The following is a 13,774-nucleotide window of genomic DNA, read 5'->3' on the forward strand; positions in this document are numbered from 1 at the left end:
AGTTTTTGGTATTCTTTAAATAAGCTTTCAAGCTTTTGATCTAATATTTCTTGCCTTTTTCCCCAAGTTAAGAAAAAGTTATATATCAGATCAACAACTATATTCAACTGGCTGTGCGAGGTATGCCAAGTATGTTCTTCAGAGGGATTTATTCTGCACCTTATATAAATATTTTCCTTGGTTTTTATTATCTTACCTGTGCTAACTTCTAAATTTAAATACTTTAACCTTTCAATGATTAAACCCTGCTCTGATACCAATACAAACAGATTATATACTTGTAAAAATTTAGACAAAATACACAAAATTATTTCGAGAAATATTCACACACAAATGTACGTAATATACTTAAATATTAAAATTAAATATTTTATTTAAAATTTCGAAAATAAATTAAGCTACAATTTATTCTTGGATACTAAGATTATTTTTGCTGAAACCTTTCAGGATCTTGGGGCTGGCGAGGCCAACAGTACGTCCGAAGATGTGCGCAGTGGTGTATTAATCCTACTCGGTACTAACCGTACTTATCATTATATTGCTTCAAAAGTAGCTAAGTTTCTTTCCCTAGATGTTTTTAGTCAAATTTATATGGGTTGATTTTTTATCGTCTTCCCAGGCAGTTCCACCCGAAGGGAACACTTCTCTACTGCTCCGGTTCTCGTTCTATTCGCCATACACAAGGCTTAACAGAGAACTACACGTAGAGGTTTCTCCTATAGGATCCCTAGCATAAAAACCCATCCCATATAAACATGATAAAAAGATCAAGGGAAAACACAGAACTACTTCATTTCCACAATATAATTTACATACGGGTTTCCCTTTCGGGAACCCCCGACGGGATTACACAAGAACGGGGAATTACCTTAGTACCTTATTATTACAATCGCCTTCACACTAATGGATTTATTACAAGGTGGTGGTTATACTACTACTACTACTACTACTGAGCAAGGAGTTTGGCTAACTCTCTGCTCTATGCTTTGTGGAATGCTTGTGCTTGTAGATTGCTTGGTGTCCTTCTTGTGAGACATGGCTCCCCTTTTATAGAAGGAGAGGGCCTTCTGTACTGCCATCGTGGCTCTTCTCGCTGCTTCCTCACGGACACAACGTGGCGCTTCTGTGCTTGACATTACGTTCCACAGTATTTACACAAATTATTGGCAAGCTGACATGCATTCGTGGCAGCCTTTATAGATTCTTCACTCTTCAAGGACTCACGAGAGCACATTGTATGGCTGTCATATGTGCCACCAAACCTATGCTCTAGCCTTTGTAGACTTCATATTATTGTTGTAGCCTACTATTAAACCTTGGAACTTGTGGCCTTCTCTTTTGGTTGATTGATTTCTTCTCGTCTTCATGCCAAGAATCTCTCGATTCCTTTGGGCTGCATGCATGCATGCTTTGGATACTTATGATTAGGATTAAGATTAAGATTTTATTATTAAGATTTTTTTTTTTTGAATTTCGATTTTTTTTTTTCAAATATCCGGGTATAGGTCCTCCATGCCCGAATAATTGATAGCAATATCAATTTAAAATGTGATTGGATATATTTGGGCTGGTCCTCCGTGCCCAATTTACAATTGATGGTACTAAGATTAATTGTGAAAATTTGTTATCGTACACGAGTTTGGTGTATACGGGCATCCCCACCCTTGGGACAGGCCATGTCACAAATGAAGGTGCAGACGTAGTATCCACATTAGTTATTCCCGGGTTCCTGCCTCATACACTTTACGAAAAAATAGTTCGATCAAACTAATAATCAAGCATCGTATTGAAAGTAAATATCATATATAGAGTTTCACGGACATAGCTATATATATAGTACTACTTACAGGGTAATCTTGAAATGTAAGCTCCGGTTTCCATTTACCCGGAACAGTATTGATGAACCGTTTCCAAGCCCTGCCCGGCAAAAAATAATGACTAAATGAGTTATTGATTAGTTAATGATATCGTCGAATTAGAACAGATGAAGATGCCAATACGAAATTGATTGAAATTACCTCTGGAGGATGGCAGCCATGTCCGCCCATTCCGCATGTTCTTTACGTTTCGAGTCCATGACATTTACGACTCCTTTGTGAAGATCAATGATTAGGAGAATAAAGTGGAATCTGCACAAGCATAGCTCAATGATTAATTAAGAGAATAAAGTGGAAGCTGCACAAGCATAATGTATATTATAACACTCACTTGAAGTTGTAGGGAAAGAATATATCCTCTTTGTTTGCTTGCTTCACTAAAAAACGTAGCATGTTATCCTCTGTGTCCTTGGCGTAGTCTTGAACCGTAACTTCATGAACTGTGTCTGGGTCAATGAACCCCAGCTCGAGGAGCTTGCCTCTTTTGCATTCGAGCTTCTTCATTCTGCATAATTAAATGTATAGCGTACACAAATAATATAGTAAGGATAATTGTTAGTGCAAATGAATGAGCTGAGCTACAGACTTAATTACATAAATAAATCACTTATAGGCAGTAGCAACTGATGACAGCTTTGTCGAGGGCGTCTTGATTGAATAACTGAAACAGTTCTTCTAACTCAAGGTTTATCTCCTCGTCCCCCCGGAAGTAATGCTCATCTCTAAGATACACCGTGAGGTAGCGATCACCTCTTCGACAGGCTCTCAGGTACCATTCATGCAACCTTCGCATCTGAGTCCCTAGACGCGCGAGCTCGCCAGGTTTGACGAAATCATGTCCGTATCTATACTTGTTTACCACTTGAGCCGTTGGATAGTAATCTTCGTACTCAACTGATGCTCCCTGAGCTCTAGCCTCCCGTTCGATCATCGATGCCGTCTCTGGATCATCATAGGGCTGCACGACGAAGTAGGGTATGGCCTGAATGTCCTGCTGTCCAAGCTGGGCGACTTTTTTTGCTTTGCTCGCTCTTCATTCTCGTCTCGGCAAAGTGCTTCACTTTATGCGGTGGAATGAACATCTTCTTCGGTGCAAGAAACGCCTTTTGCTCTTCAGTCTGCTCATGTGGTAACAACTCTGGAGTCTGTGCCCTCATCGGAGTTGATGATCTCTTCGGAGCTATAGGAGGTGCCGCGGTTAGCTTCCTCTTTTGCTTAGGTGGAGGCGGCGGAGTCTCCTGACGATGAGGAGGAGGCGGCGGAGTATTTTCACGCGGAGGAGACTGCTCATGCACAGGGGAATCATCATCGCGCAGAGGAGAATCATCACGCGGAGGAGACTGCGCAGGTGGCGGAGGAGGCGGACGAGGTGGCCTGCTTGGTGGCTTCTCACCTAGAAACACAATGTTCTCCTTCCACCATTGCACGGTGGTTCTACGGGCTTCTCCCAATTCTTTGATTTCCCCATCTTCACCTGCAGGGTGCTCAAGCACCAACCCCTCATATTCTCTCAACACTTCATCCACCATCACAACAGCAAAGTCGTCTTGGACCGGACGGCAATGGTAAGACCTTGTAGGTAAGAGGATGCCGACCGCTGCCTTGAAGGATAGGTTGAAAACTTTAACATGTAGCTCACAAGGACGGCTCTCAGTGAGATCATCCATGGGGGGTAGCGAGGAGGCTCGACCACCTGGTCATCATCATCATTATCCACCTGCTGAGTGGAAGCCACGCTGCTTTTCCGGTGTTGTTGAGATTGCAGCGGGACGATATCATTGAGCAATGCAGGATCTACAGCCTGCCCCTGAGCCATCTGGGATGTAAGTACTTGGGTTACCATGGTTAATTGGGCTTTCATGGTGCTAAAACCCTGCTCTAAGGACGCTATGCGGTCTGTTTCCCTTGCCTTTCTCCTCTCATGGCTTTTATCAGGAAATCTCTTTCTTTCCGCAGGAAAGCCATACTTCCACGGAACGGAGCCTTATGTGCCTCGTGTTCGTCTGCCGTGTTCTTTGTTCCGAAGGGCGCGTGTCAGCTCATCGTTCTCTCTTTTGGGCTGGAACCTCCCCTCCTCCACGTCCCTATGTGCTTGTTCCAGGGCTTCAATGGGAACCTTCAGATGAGCTTTCTTATAGATGCACTTCCCTGTTTCTGGATGCAACGCTCCCCCAATCCCGTAGAACCACTCCTTGCACCGTTCGATCCAACCGTGTGTCCCTAATCAGATCCCTTTCCTGGTCAGTTCCGCCTCAGCTGCCTGCCACTTAGGACGGTTAGCCATGTATCCACCTGGACCTAGAATTTGGTGATATAGCTTCAATGCAGCATTTGCCTTATTTGTTTCTGACCTTTTCTTAAATTCTTCTGACTCCGTGCTGTACTTCACGAATTCGTCCCAGTGATTTTTTACCTTCTCACTGTCCGGAGTCTTGTCTTTCTTGATAAAGCCGCGCAATCTTTTCTTGTGGTTCTTGAATAGTTCGGCCATCTTCTTCTTGGCAAAGTCGCGGAGGGCCTGCTCCATCTTTGCCTTTTCAGCGGCATCCCCCTCTGGAGGTACTATGTTGAAATGTGCCATGAGCTTGGTCAGAATGCTGTCTTTGGCTACATCATCGATATAAAGACCTTGAGCTTCTTCCTCTGCAGACAGCACTAGTCCCTTCGGCTTGTTCCATTCTCGAACGGTGATCGGGACATGGTCCCTAACAAGCACTCCGCATTGAGCTATAAATGACTTTGCACGTTTCTCTGGAGCAATCGGTTTACCATCCTTAGTGATATGAGTGATGTCGTGCCTAACACCGTCGTCCAACTTTTTGGCCGGGCCTCGCTTCTTCGACTTTACATAAGAAGTGCTCGATCCGGAGGGCTAAAAAAGAAATAATTCATAGTCAGTACAATTTAATTAGTTAATGCATCTAGTCGATCAACAGCGGCTTAATTAATTTATATACCTAGGTAACTACGGTTCCGGAGCCATTATGATGATCTTCTTCCTCACCGGCGCCATTAGGATCTTCTTCCTCAATATTCTCCGCTCCCTCACCGGAGTCATTCAAAAAAGTTGCGGTGACATCGTCACCGCCATCATCTGGAATAACGTCGTCGTCGCGATCATCCAGAATACCGTTGGCTATGAGGTCAGCCATGAAATTTTCTTGAGTTTCATCTCTCTGTCCCACCATGCTTTCTACAACGACTTGCAAGCTATATATAGGAACCATCATATGATCAAATTAAGGATAATGCAGAAAATTGAAAATGAAGTTACATATGTAGTTCTTAAGTAAGGATCGATAATATAGTGCCGAAAGCAGATAGTGCAGTTACATGCATACATAGATCGGATTCATGTTTATTTAACCCTAATACATCAATCACTACTACAACCTCTCAACCGCGTCGACCGGGTCCTATAACGCGCCGACCGGGTCCTGAGCCGCGCCGGGTGAACCCCCAAAGCCACGGAACAACAACGGGAGCATAGCTAACATGAGATCCCTACATAACTGACCATCCGGTCCTATACATGGTGTCTAACGCATACATGTAACGGCGAACGTTCTCGTCCTCCGCTGCAATGCGCTGAGCTACCTCCTCCGGCGGGGCTGGCTCCCTCTGAAACGACCGTGGCCCATAAGACCTCCACCAGAGAATATCCGGGTCGACGACGGGACCCGGATTCCGCACCAAGGTGCGCGCCCCGGAAGCTATGACCTCCCAGTGCCACCCCGGCGGAGCCCAGTCCCGGACCTCCCCCATCTGCTGCATCTCCTCTAGAATAGTCCTACCACGACGTGGCGGCTGTCGCGACATCGTAGCTACGAAAACAAATCATATATGTACTAATATAAATAAAAAAACATGATATTGTGCTAAATAAAAAAACTTCACTACTTTTGTACTAACAAATATTTCTAACATATAATGTCACGACCGCGTTCGGGCCGGTTCGGGGTCGACGCCGACCCCGGATCGATCGATCCGGATCGGGGGTCGGGAACGACAGCGGGAGCGGTAGCGGGAATTGAGCGCCCCTATTTTGGGGGCGTCGGCAGGGGCGCCGGCAGTACCGGCACCACCACGGACTCGGCGCTCCTCCTCGCTCGCTCTTTCTCTATTTCGCGACCCTAACTCTATGTCGCGGCGGCACCGCTACGGACTCGGCACCGCCACGGTCTAGGTCGTCAGCGCGCGCGGGGGCGGCGCCGACACAAATGAATCTAACTATTTTGTAACTTTTTTTCTAATTAACTACACTAGGTCATCGACGCGCGCGGGGGGCGGCGCCGACACTAATGTACTAACTATTCTTGTAACTAAACTATTTTGTAACTTTTTTCTAACTATAGTAATTTAAATCTAACTAAATATTTCTAACTACTTTTCTAACTAAAATAATTAACCTAACAAACTAATCTAACAAATGACTAAAAAAAGAAAAAAAGAGGAGAAGGTGGGCGGCGGCTCTTACCGGCGGAGGAGGCGCGGTGGCGGGGGCGCGGCGGAGGAGGCGCGGTGGCGGGGGTGCAGCCGGTGGCGCACGCGGCGGCGGAGGCGACGTGCGCAGCGGCGGGCGGCGGCGGGACGCAGCGTGCGCGCGCGCGCGCGGGAGATGTGGCGCGGACGGAGGGGGCGGCGACAGGAGGGGCGGTGGCGGAGCCGACGGCGGAAGACGGCAGCGGCGGAGGACAGCGTCGGCGGCGGCGAACGACGCAGTGGGCGGTGGCGGCGGCGCGGTGGGCGGCGAACGGCAGCGCGGCAGCCTGGCGGCGTCTGTGCAATTATAACCCCCACCCCTTTGGTCCCGGTTTGTAATACAAACCGGGACCAAAGGACTCCTTTGGTCCCGGTTTGTAATACAAACCGGGACTAAAGGCCTATTTTGCTGCGATTTTCGCTGCGCGCGCAAAATTGTCCTTTAGTCCCGGTGGGTATTTCAAACCGGGACCAAAGGCCAATTTTTTTAAAAAAATTCGTTCCCGCCTTATTTCAAATCAAAAAAAGGCCACGTACTGGCCACCGCCGTGCCACACGTGTGCACCGCCGCCGCCGCCACCACCACTGCCATGTACTCGCCAGCGCCACCACCGCTATGTACTGGCCACCGCCGCCGCCACCGCCGTGTACTGGCCACCGCCGCCACCGCCACCGCCGTGTACTGGCCACCGCCACCGCCTTGTGCTGGCCACCGCCGCCACCGCCACCGCCGTGTACTGGCCACCGCCGCCACCGCCACCGCCGTGTACTGGCCACCACCACCACCACCATGTACTGGCCACCGCCGCCGCCGTGCCACACGTGTCCCTTCTCCGTGCCACGTGTCGCCGCCGCTTCCACGTGCCTCGCCCCGTCGCCACCACCGTGCGACGTGTAGATGCCGCTTCCACGTGCCACGCCCCGCCGCTTCCCCGCGCCACATGTCGCCGCCGCTTCCACGTGCCTCGCCCCGCCGCCGCGGGCGTGCGACGTGTAGATGCCGCTTCCACGTGCCATGCCCTGCCGCTTCCCCGCGCCACCTGTCGCCAAACTTGCCGCGTCGCTGTGCTATAAAGCTCCGCGTGCGCGCGGAACCACACATCGCCATCGCCTCCGTTCATTCGTCGCCGGGATGCCACCGCTCCGTCGTGGCTCGTCCGGCTTCCGTGGCGTCCGAGCACGTCCGAACGGTAGGTTCTACGCCGAGATGCGCGCCGGTGGCTTCCGGCTCACCCTCGGCCCGTACAACACCCCGGAGATGGCGGCGCGCGCTTACGACGCGGCTGCATGGCGATTTCGGCGGCCACGGCGCGACATGAACTTCGCAGACGTCGAATCGCTAGAGGAGGTGGAGTTCCTCGCGCCGACGCCGTGCCTCGTCGACGACGAGGACCGTCACCGCCACCGCCAGGTGCAGCGCCGGATCGCCATCGCCGAGCACGACGAGGAGTTGATGCGCTAGTGGAGGGCGCAGTTCCCCAACGACGTCGACAACACCGACGCGTTCTTCGCTGACCTCCGGGCACATCGCAGGTCCAACAGGTGCCACCATCGGGCCGTCGCCGTGTTCGAGCTCGACAACCCGAATACAACTTGGGCCGACAACGACCCTCGGTGGGACGACATTTGGATCGAGACAACCTCCGACGACGAGTAGATCGACTAGACTAGTTGTTTATCTATTTTAATTGTATTTTCAATAAAGTCGTTGTGGCAGACGCTGATGATGAGAAAAGTTTCCCGCCATATACATGGAATTAAAGTACAGAGCTCAACTGAAAATTAACTAAGATACATGGCCAGATTCGACTGTTCGAGTCATTTAGTCATACTCGTGCCTTGCCCTATAGTACTCGCCACTGTAGTCATCGTAGTCGTTGTCATCATCGTCGCTGGCATCGGGGTCGCGGTAGTCGAACCTCGGCGGGAGAGCACGCGTGGGCTGGGACTAAGGGTAGCGCAGGCGGGGGCCACGGTAGGCCATGACGCCCTGGAGAGTCCGGCCGCGCCACCACAGCCGACGGCCGGCCTCGTTGAAGTTCGAAGGTGGCGGGCCGCCCTCCTCGTGCCTGGCAAGCGCCCACTCACGCCGTTTGATGAAGAAGCTTTCCCAAGTCGGGCTGTAGTCGGGATGCCACTGGGGATTCCTCCGCTGCTCTGGCGTGAGCTCGAAGTAGTAGTGGTTCGTGATGGCCATCTCGCGCGCCACACCTAGAGGGACAGGAGGGACCGGTACGCCTCCGACGCTCAGCAACCAGCCGGTCGGGACGCGGTAGCCCGGCGGGAAGGGGTAGTTCGACGCGCAAAGCGCCTCTGCCTCCCGGAGGGTTAGAGATACGATGGAAGCCATGGGACAGAGTGATGAGATTTGCAAATATGAGTCTAGATGTGATATGTAAATGGAGGCCAAGCCTACATATATATAGTGAAAAAATGGCGGGAGGACGGAGGCGGGAAGCAGTGGAAAGCGCGGGAATAAAAATAGGCGGGAACGCAGTGGCGCCGAAAACATTAGTCCCGGCTGGTGGGTACAACCGGGACTAAAGATCATTTTTTTGTCATCTAACAAAACTGTCGGTGCGATAAGGACGTATGGGTAACCTTTAGTCCCGGCTGGTGGGTACAACCGGGACTAAAGATCATTTTTTTGTCATCTAACAAAACTGTCGGTGGGATAAGGATGTGTGGGTAACCTTTAGTCCCGGCTGGTGGGTACAACCGGGACGAAAGATCTTTTTTTTGTCATCTAACAAAACTGTCGGTGGGATAAGGACGTGTGGGTAACCTTTAGTCCCGGCTGGTGGGTACAACCGGGACTAAAGATGTCGGCAGGATAAGAACGCATGGGTGGACGCACTGCTCGATGAGATAAAGCATGTAGCGCACGACGCCCTGTTGAATGAACAAGACAAAGTAGAAGAGGTGTCGTGCCTATAAAAGGAGCATCGATACGCCTTGCCAAGCAGATCAACAAGCCAAGCAGAGTTTCATTCCCATAGATGAAGGGAAGGGTTGGGAAATCTCCCGTGGCGCAGCTTCTCGAAGATGTCGTTGGTGCACACGCCCTACGGCATCTTCGGAAGCTGCTCCTCGGAATTTTTTCCTGCAAGCCCCTGAACGACTACATCTCCTCTAACAGTGTTGGGGAAATGGTTGGGAAATCTCCCGTGGTGCAGTTTCTCGAAGATGTCGTTGGTGCACACGCCCTACGTCATCTTTAGAAACTGCGCCTTGGAATTTTTCCTGAAAGCCCCTGAACGACTACATCTCCTCTAACAGTGTTGGGGAAAGGGTTGGGAAATCTCCCGTGGCGCAGTTTCTCGAAGATTTCGTTGGTGCACACGCCCTACGGCATCTTCAGAAACTGCGCCTTGGAATTTTTTCCTGCAAGCCCCTGAACGACTACATCTCCTCTAACAGTGTTGGGGAAATGGTTGGGAAATCTCCCGTGGCGCAGTTTCTCGAAGATGTCGTTGGTGCACACGCCCTACGGCATCTTCAGAAGCTGCGCCTTGGAATTTTTTCCTGCAAGCCCCTGAACGACTACATCTCCTCTAACAGTGTTGGGGAAAGGATTGGGAAATCTCCCGTGGCGCAGTTTCTCGAAGATGTCGTTGGTGCACACGCCCTACGGCATCTTCAGAAACTGCGCCTTGGAATTTTTTCCTGCAAGCCCCTGAACGACTACATCTCCTCTAACAGTGTTGGGGAAAGGGTTGGGAAATCTCCCGTGGCGCAGTTTCACTTTTAATATCTTACATACAGTTAAATGATTACACAAAAATAAATGGGAATTTGATTGCCACTTTTAATATCTTCATCATTTAATCTTCTTCGGCCGTAACCATGGAGCATCTTCATCATTTAACTTGATGCTTGGGTCAATGTTCACTCTGAAGGGTGGAATTTCATCAAACTTATTATAATCTTCTGACATGTCTGTCTTGTCCTCCACTCCCACGATGTTTCTTTTTCCAGAAAGAACTATGTGGCGCTTTGGCTTCGTTTGATGTATTTGTTTCCTTATGTTTCCTTTTTCTTGGTTTGGTAGACATATCCTTCACATAGAAAACCTGGGCCACATCCTTGGCTAGGACGAATGGTTCGTCTCTATACCCAAGATTGTTGAGATCCACTGTTGCCATTCCATACAACTTCTCTACCCGAACCCCGCCTCGTGTTTTGTTGACCCATTTGCACCTAAACAAAGGGACCTTAAAAGAACGTCCATAGTCAAGTACCCATATATCCTCTATGTAACCATAATATGTGTCATTTGGGCCTTCATTCATTATTGCATCAAATCGGACACCACTGTTTTGGTTGATGCTCTTTTTATCTTGGGCGATCGTGTAAAATGTATTCCCATGTATCTCGTACCCTTGGAAAGTCACTACAGTCGAAGATGGTGTTTGGGCCAGCAAGTACAGCTGATCTTCAATATCTTTGTTATTCAGGAGATGTTTTTGCAACCAACCGCCGAAAGTCGACATGTGTTCACGTCTAATCCAATCGTTCGACTGCCCCGGGTTCTGGGAGCGTAGAAAGTTCTTGTGGTCACTGATATACGGAGCCACCAAGGTGGAACTTTGTAAAACTGTGTAGTGTGCTTGAGTCAAAGAAATCCCGTCCCTACATATCATTGATTTCCTTCCTAGCGTGCCTTTTCCACTTAGTCTCCCTTCATGCCGTGATTCAGGAACACCAATCGACTTAAGGTCAAGAATAAAGTCAACACAGAATTCAATGACCTCCTCTGTTCCATAGCCCTTGGAGATGCTTCCTTCTGGCCTAGCACGGTTATGAACATATTTCTTTAAGACTCCCATGAACCTCTCGAAGGGGAACATATTGTGTAGAAACACAGGACCGAGAATGGAAATCTCATCGACCAGGTGAACGAGGAGATGTGTCATAATATTGAAGAAGGATGGTGGGAACACCAGCTCAAAACTAACGAGAAATTGGACCACATCATTCTGCAACCTCGGTAGAATTTCTAGATTGATTACCTTCTGAGAAATTGCATTGAGGAATGCACATAGCTTCACAATGGGCAGTCGAACATTTTCCGGTAGAAGCCCCCTCAATGCAATCGGAAGCAATTGTGTCATTATCACGTGACAGTCATGAGACTTCAGGTTCTGGAATGTTTTCTTCTCCATATTTATTATTCCCTTTATATTGGATGAGAAGCCAGACGGGACCTTGATACTGCTCAGACATTCAAAAAATATTTCCTTCTCTGCTTTTGTAAGAGCGTAGCTGGAGTAATGACGTCCTTTAACTCTCTCATGAAGTTTTTTGGGGTCTTTCCTACATTGCTGGTCCTCATGTGCTTCTGGTGTATCTTTTGTCTTTCCGTACACGCCCAGAAAGCCTAGCAGGTTCACGCAAAGATTCTTCGTCACGTGCATCACATCGATTGAAGAGCGGACCTCTAAGACTTCCAAATAGGGTAGATCCCAAAATATAGATTTCTTCTTCCACATGGGTGCGTGTCCGACAGCGTCATTCGGAACAGACCGTCCGCCAGGACCCTTTCCAAATATTACATCTAGATCCTTGACCATACCAAATATATCAACACCATCACGATGGGGAGGCTTCCTCCGGTGATCAGCCTCACTGTTGTAATGCTTGCCTTTCTTTCTTACGGGATGGGTAGTCCTAAGAAATCGACGATGCCCCAGGTACACGACCTTCTTACATTTTTTCCAAATAATCACCTTCGAGCTCATGTAAATAGTGCGTGCATGCATTGTATCCCTTGTTTGACTGTCCTGAAATGTTACCAAGAGCAGGCCAGTCATTGATGGTTACGAAAAGCAGCGCTCTTAGGTCAAATTCCTCCTGCTTGTGCTCGTCCCACACACGTACACCTGCTAGGGACCACAGCTGTAGAAGTTCTTCGACTAATGGCTTCAGGTACACATCAATGTCGTTCCCGGGTTGCTTCGGGCCTTGTATGAGCACTGGCATCATAATGAACTTCCGCTTCATGCACAACCAAGGAGGAAGGTTATATATACAAAGAGTCACATGCCAGGTGCTATGGCTGCAACTCTGCTCTCCAAAAAGATTCATGCCATCTGTACTTAGACCAAACCTTAAGTTCCTTGCATCCTGTGCAAAGTTTGGGAACTCTCTATCGATTTTTCTCCATTGGGAGCCATCAGTAGGGTGCCTCAACATCACGTCTTTCTTACGGTCTTCTTTGTGCCATCGCAACAACCTAGCATGTTCTTTATTTCTGAACAAGCGTTTCAGCCGTGGTATTATCGGAGCATACCACATAACCTTGGCAGGAACCCTCTTCCTGGGGCGCTCGCCCTCAACATCACCAGGGTCATCTCGTCTGATCTTATACCGCAATGCAGTGCACACCGGACATGCATCCAAATTCTCGTACTCACCGCGGTAGAGGATGCAGTCATTAATGCATGCATGTATCTTTTGCACATCTAATCCTAGAGGGCAGACAATCTTCTTCGCTTCTGGCGGGCAATTCGTTACCCCTTGGAAGCTTCCTCTTAATTATTGTCAGCAACTTTCCAAATCCTGAGTCAGTGACACCGTTCTGTGCCTTCCATTGCAACAATTCCAGTGTGCTGCCTAGCTTTTTATGGCCATCTTCGCAAGTTGGGTATAACAATTTGTTGTGATCTTCTATCATCTTGTCGAAGGCCAACCTTTCCTTTTCAGTTTCACATTCTCTCCTTGCATCAACAATGGCCCGACCAAGATCATCATCAGCAGGCTCATCTGGTGCATCTTGATCTTCTACTTCATTATCTTCATTGCCTTCTGCAGTATCATCGTATTCAGAGAAATTGGGATAACCGTCATCATCCTCTTCCTCTTCTTCATTGTCTTCCATCATAACCCCTCTTTCTCCGTGCTTGGTCCAACAATAGTAACTGGGCATGAAACCGAATCGCAGAAGTTAGCTGTGAATGAGACTCGAGTGAGCGTAATTTACGGTATTCTTGCAGTCAACACATGGACAATACATGAAGCCACCATGTTTGTTTGCCTCCGCCACGGCCATATTATCCAGGCCCGAAGTGAACTCGTCAAACCGTCGGTCAATGTACATCCATTGCCGATTCATCTGCATGATATAATTAAGCTAACCAAACCATTACAGAACATCACGATGTATATATACACATGCATTTTATCAATTACAGATGAAAAGGATAAAGTTGTTAACCTCGATGAAGAAGAAAAAAGCAAGTTAAGTGTGGCTTGATTTGTGTAAACTCAAGTGGCAAATCCTCTTAAGCATTTCATCGAACACCTCTTGTGCATGTGAAGAAGAGAGGAGAGCAATACACCCCTCTTGTGAAGAAAGTGAAAAAATGGCCAAGTGTGGCTCACACTTGAGCAGGGGCAAGGTTATATAACCAGAT

The 13,774-nt window shown here is 48.6% G+C and overlaps 1 long non-coding RNA gene across 1 annotated transcript; it reads right to left on the minus strand.

Moving 5' to 3' along the window:
- Positions 1–1,727: 1,727 nt before the first annotated feature.
- Positions 1,728–2,376, minus strand: LOC127310893 (uncharacterized). The gene is made up of 3 exons (XR_011747647.1): positions 2,209–2,376; positions 2,019–2,129; positions 1,728–1,917 (listed from the first exon to the last, which is right to left on the minus strand). It is a non-coding gene; the product is annotated as an uncharacterized lncRNA (long non-coding RNA).
- Between the last annotated feature and the right edge of the window lie 11,398 nt (positions 2,377–13,774).

The sequence above is a fragment of the Lolium perenne genome, chromosome 6, assembly GCF_019359855.2.
Source record: "Lolium perenne isolate Kyuss_39 chromosome 6, Kyuss_2.0, whole genome shotgun sequence".
NCBI lineage: Eukaryota > Viridiplantae > Streptophyta > Magnoliopsida > Poales > Poaceae > Lolium > Lolium perenne.